This window comes from Myxine glutinosa, chromosome 2 (assembly GCF_964187855.1).
Source record: "Myxine glutinosa chromosome 2, kmMyxGlut1.1, whole genome shotgun sequence".
Lineage (NCBI taxonomy): Eukaryota > Metazoa > Chordata > Myxini > Myxiniformes > Myxinidae > Myxine > Myxine glutinosa.
The window spans coordinates 123,690,981-123,697,460 of NC_136262.1; positions in this window are offsets into that span (position 1 = coordinate 123,690,981).

The window sequence follows — 6,480 nt, forward strand, 5'->3', positions numbered from 1 at the left end:
CCCATTCAGGGCCACACGTTGACTGTGACGAGAGAAGAAGTCCACAAGCCATGCGTGGAGATTTCCATGGATACCTTCGGAGGAGAGTTTGGTGAGCAGAGCGGGGTGCCAGACCGTATCGAAGGCACGTGATATGTCAAGGGAGACGGCTCTGATTTCCTGTTTGACAATGAGTACCTCCATCCATGGTTGAGACAGCAGAAGCAGCATGTCCAGAGTAGAATGACCTGGTCTGAATCCAAATTGATGATCAGAGATCAAGCCATTGGAGAAGAGGAAGGATTTGATATCCGAAGCAATGATGATTCCATGATTTTGCTGATAATTGGGACAAGGCTGATTTGTCTGTAGTTAATGTTGTCGTCTTGCAAGGATCTGTTTTTGCACCTTTTTTATGTTAAGTGGTGATGTTGGCTGATTTCCAAGCAGATGGCAGATGACCTTGAGCAAAAGAGAGGGTGAAGAGAACAGAGAGAGGGTGAGATAGAGCGGCAGAGCAGGATTTTAGGACCCATGGGCTGATGCATTTCGTTGTACTTTTGAACCTCGCTCCTGCTGTTTGATACAAAACTGAAAGGGAGAAGCTCGGGTTGTGCTCCTTCACCAAGCAGCTAGCTAGCGCTTGCCAAGCCAGCCGTTACTTAACGGTTTTGAATGGAGTGCTTGCTCAAATGTTTAAACCACTTGGCGATCTCTTCACAAGAAACTTGGTAAATGAAGAAACACCCAACGTTCTTGAGACCCGACCATAGATCGACTGTAATCTATATACCCCAAAGAGGAATGACCCTTCCTGCCACTCCCGGAGTCTGTGGGTGTACTAGTATGTGGACAAAAACACTAAAATGTCTAAATGTTCCATAAAGTGTGAAGAGTCTGTTTTATTGCCTTGTCCCCCAATCCATACGTCCTACGGCTTTGAACCGATCATGACCAAACCTGGCACGTAAACTCGGGGGTCTCTAGGCATGGGGTGTCCCGTCAGGTTATTCACGTCGGAGGATTTGACCTGTCACTGAAAGTAAGGAGTGTGTATCGCACAGCTGTAGAAACGGTTTACAAGCTTCATGGGAAACAAAAGCTTTCATTGGGATATTGAAAAAGGAAAGCCTCGTAAATCAGGCCACAAAGATGTCCAAAAGGCAAAGTTATAAAATTATGCTGATAGGTTTTTGAACAAAAAAAATGTGGTTCACAGTTTTAACCCTGCGGCCCTTCGGTCGTGAGACCATCCCTCTCCTTCCTCCATGTCTTTAAAACAGCTGTTCACCACCATCTCTTATCCTCCCTCATCCAAAACCTTGATATTGTTGTGGTTTTGAGAACCCACACTTGTAAATATCACATCATTAAAGGTTAAAGGTAGCACCCCATAGATAGGCCACAAGCAACACGTATGTCACCATAGGACGTCAGTTATTTCTTAGTATGTGTTTAGATAAGGCCATTCCCAATAATCGCATCTGCGTTGCGTCAAACAAATAAGAGTAGGTCCCCATCCGTTCATTTTAGCAGCCTCCCTTCCAAGCGACGCCATTAAGCGCTCCCCAGTCTGTGCCCCATGGCCCTCCCAATTTGTTACGCACCGTTGCCAGCAGCGTTCGCAACCTCGCTGGGCTTCCGCTAAAACCAGCCCAGAAACCCACGAGGTAAGGGCCAAAAAGGGGGCGGAGCGCCAGGATGGAGGTGTGGCCACGTCAACCAGCCATCAAGGCGGGGCCAGTAAGCCAACACCAGCCAACCAGGGCTGAGGTGAGGTCGCCTGACAGGGCGTGGTTTTGGGCTCCGAGAGCGTTCGCTGGCTTGGTTATAAAGGTGCGCACGCAAAGCCCTCAACAGGACTTATCGTGGTTGAAAGGACTTGGAAGGACCGATGCGATTACAAAGGACTCGTGAGGAAAGTGCAGTGTGATAAGAACTTACGGAGCAGCACTCATTGCGAAAGGACTGAAGCCAAGATTGGTATTGAAAGGTCTGGAAGGAATTGCGCTTCACGAGAGGGCTGACTGGGCGAGCGCGCGGCACGCATTGCTGAGAACTGCAGCGTGCAGGACATTGGGGAGGGGCGCTTGGAGCGAGTAAGACCGGTAGCGGGAGTTCAAAAGCGCCGGTACACAAATTACATACGCCGATAGCCCAAGCTTACCTTTCCCGTCACGATAATTGTCCGCTCGCGCTACGCTACGCAGAGAGCTGCCTGCCGGGTTTCATCTGCTGGTACGGATTGAGGACCGGAGCCGGACACCATCGCCGGATCTTCCACCCTACCATCTGCATCCCCGTGTGAGTCGGAAGTTTGAGACCGAATCTGGGAGCGAGCGGGCCCGAGTCCAGGGAATAAGTTAAGCCTGTAGTTAAGACTGCCCTGTGTACCTTTCCTTACTCTTTCTTTCTTGTACATTCTTTCGTTTCCTCTTCTTATTTGTACATAATTAATAAACCAATCTGATCTTCCTATTTTCCTGGTTTCCTCTTAATCCGATCGTCCTAGTCTTTTCTCCATTGGGTAAACGCGGCACGATTCGGAACCGCTATAATCGGGTTAGTCATTGTTAACAGCTCGGGTCGCGGATTGCTATCCGCTCAGCATATTCAATCAATATCCGTGATTTGAGCGGGAGTTATTCCCTTGCTTTACGGTCGGTGGTAGTAATTAGGTAATAGGACTAAAATTCGACCAACAACCCTATTTACCACCGACCGGAAGGAACGTGATAACTTCGGATCGCGTCGGCCAGATAAAAAGACAAGGGGATTAACCCCCTCTTGATAAGGGGAGAGCCGACGTCGGAGATCCACAACAATTGGTGTCAGGAGTGGGATTTGGAACCCGAACCAAATTTTTTATTGACAAATTTGGTCAAAATTACGAGCGGCCGAAATTTTATTAGAAAACCAAATTAAATCGTGCCATGGATAGCCAAGGCAATCGGATGCCGGTGGGGGTAGATGAGGAGGAATTAGAGTCAATCCAGGACCCCCGGGAAGAAGTGGAACAATTGGGAGGAATGGAAGAGGGAGTTGGAGAGGATGCAGCAGTAGGGGTTGCAGGCGAGCAAAATGGCGGCGGGAGCCTAGCCCGCAGTGGCAGCTGGGGCCGCTGTGCAAATCGGGTTTGACCTTAGATTATTCCAGACCCAACTGGATGCAAAAATGGGTAGAATGGGGGAGCAATTGGGAAGCCAAATTGGGGGATTAGAAAGCAAATTGGGGGAGTAGAAAGCAAATTAGGGGGCCAGTTGAAGGACGTGAATGGCCGAGCCAGAGAAATAAACGAGGGGTTAACGGGGTTTGAAAACAGAATGGGTGGCCACATAAAAGAATATGGGAAGGACATTGACCGCAGGTCGAACGGGAAAGGCACATCGGTATGCGACGGGGTAGCGCGGCTTGAGGAGCGCGGTCAAGCGAGGGGGGGGGAAAAACACGGCCGGGTGGACCGGGGTAGAAATCGCGACACGGGGTATGGGAAAGCCGACGACCGCCGAAGTAGAAGGGAAAATTCCATTAGCGCCGGCGGTCATCGAGGAAAAAGAGAATTAAATCATTATAGTGGAAATTGGGGTTGAAAAACGGCAGACTTAGAAAAGCAATCGCGGAAGGAAGAGATGGAAAATGTGCAAAGTCCGTGCTCGCATCATGATGCCGTACTTCCTAACCCCAATGAAAGTTTGCAGCTGCGTGTGGAGAAAAGGATCCCAAAGGTAAGCCGGATTGTATATGGCACGAAGAGGTTTGGCGCGAAAGGATTTTTCGCGCACTTGGGATCCCAGCGTCACCCGGGCGCTTGTGGAAGGTCCGTGGTGCGCTGCATGAAAGAGAATGGTGCGCGTATGCGAACGGCGTCGGAGCATGAGTATGAAACCGAGAGCGAGGGAGAATGCACAATGGAGTGTATGTGTGAGAGTGAGCGTGATACAGAGAGTGAGATGGATGGAGAGAGTGTGCGGGGATGCACACCAGAGCGCGTGATTGGGTGTGCGACAGGAGATTGCACACCCATGGGTAGGTGTGCGCTGAGTGGGTGGATGCAAGAGTGCACACCTGTGGTGGTTACGGAGTACGTAACGGGGGAGAGTGCACGGGAGGAGTGCGTGGAAGAAAGGTGTGCAACAGAGGAGTGTGTGATAAGGGAGTGTATGGAGACGCATCGATCTGTGAGTGTAGAATGGGTTGCGAGGTGTGGATGTGAGAATGCGACTCGAGCATCGACGCTGACCGGGGCAGCGCTTAGGCCGACGTATAGCCGACGCGAGCTCTCGGGGCGTGGTGTTCTTTGTGTGCTGCGGGGGCCGGCGGGGATCGTTGCCGCGGCGCTCTTGCAAGGAGCGCCGTGCACGATTCGGGCCGGGCTCCGCCCTGTATGGTCGGTGCCGCGCCTTTGCGGGCAAGGCGATCGGCACGATTCTGGGGGAGAAAGGCCAGGTCGGACCTTTGCCCCCGAGCGGGCGCGGTGTTCCGACCGGGGGAGGTTGGGTCATCGGGCCGGAGACCGCAAGGCTCCGCGCAGGGATGGACCCTGGAACCTCGGCCCGAGTATGCCTCCTCCCCAGAATCGAAAATGCCGGCCGGACCCAACCTACAGTAGACCAACCACCCGTATACATGGCTCGGTTTTTCGAAGCCGAGCTGTAAAAATGTATTTCCACCCCGAGAGGCTCAGAGTAGTGGACTAGTAGCAGTGATGATAGCGAATGGTAGTTGTACCATTCATTTTTGGGGCAGAGGAGCGATAGGTTTATGGGGTTTGGCAGTGTAAGCTCGCCGAGGGTGGGTTAGGATAATGGTTAGGGACCTAGAAATGACTTTAGGAGACATGAGATGTAAGTAGAGACATTGTACAAGTAGAGGGGACGTAGAGAGATTAGATGGATAATAATGACGGGGATGTGCTTAGTATAAGGGATGACAGGGAAAGCACTAGTATTAGGGGAAGGAGTTAGCTAAACAATGCTGTGTGTGTGAGCTGAAGGATGTGCTTTATGCACAAATGAGAAATTGGAATGAGAGTCTTGGTAGTGCTGGTGATGAAATGAGGCAATGCTCGAGAATGACGTGTGTGTGTGAAAGTGTATGAGTGGAGTATTGAGGATGTGTGTAATTGTGTATTGAGTGATTGCCTTGCATAGGGTGCAAGTGGAAAACAGGTGTGTGAGCACAAGAGTGTGCAAGTGAGTAAATGGTGTGTGGAGTGAGTAGTCTGGAATGATTGGGGTGGAGTGCATGGTGCGAAAGAGTGAATGGGGGAAGGATGGACCCCTTCATGAATACCCGGGGATGGTAGTTTAAAGTTAGGTAGAGGGAGTAGGTAAATTGGTTGGATATTGACATCTGTGGTGCATGTAGTAGCAATGAAGTGCTTAGAGGGGTACATAAGTGAAGTGGAATGGCTGGGCGTGTGAGCCTGTTAGTGCGTGTGGTTATTGAGCACTCCGCCACTGGTAGTCTGTCGGCCAGGTGAGGCCGCAGGTAGGCTCTGGGAGCCAGGCAGAGTTCAAGTAGAGTTCAGCGGGGCCCGAGAATCCGAGGAGAGGACCCGGGTAGCCCAATGCCAGAGGGGGTAAGTGCCAGGGAGGGCCTTCCCCAGGTTACGGTAGTAAGGAGCTCGAGGCAAGCTCGGGTGGCGACTTCAGTGGTGGAGATGCGCAGGTAGGTAGACCTGCTGGGAGAGCCACACGACCCAGCCCCGAAATTGTGCGAGGGCACAGATGGAAAAATGGGGGGGAGTGAGACCCCAAAATTGGGAGAGCACCACAGTATGGGCAATGGGAATTGGTTTTTAGAACCACATAGTGTAATGATGGCCAATGGATTGGCAGGGCAAGACCCTGGGTAGTTAGTGTTAACGTCAATTAGAGTATAGTTAGGAGAAAATCTCTTTGCACCATCCGCATCCACTCACCGAGGTGACAGGTCTCCACACCAGGTTTTGGCAAATATTTGGAATGTAAGACGCATCTTGACGTGGGTGAGACATTGTGTGTTATTCCATCCCTTCCTTCTTGGGAGGGATTGGGAACGAATTTGGCATTAGGGGAGATATGGGGGACGAGACAGTAGAGACGGATTTGTAAATTGTGTAAATACGGGGAAGGGCAAGGGTAGTGTAGGTTGACATGGGGGGTGACGTACGAGTATGGACGAGCTTTCTCAGCTCGCTCTCCAGCGCCCCTCATGTCGCATTACCTTGTATGATGTGTACCCTTGCGCCCTTGCACCCCGCTAACCTCTGCTTTGTCTTCCTTCCCCACTCATGGACCTATGGTCTTTTGTGTGAGGGGAGTGTGCAGGTGACCTGAACGGTGCGGCCGCACTCTTGCTGCCTGCACCCTGCTGCCTGCCTGCCTGCCTGCACTGATACACCATATGGACCACACGTTCTGTGGCCTGGCACCTTTGCTGGGGCAGACCATTGCTGCGAACAGTATCTGGCTTGTGGACCACTGTTCTTCAGTGGCGCACATGCCATGCAGGCGGACC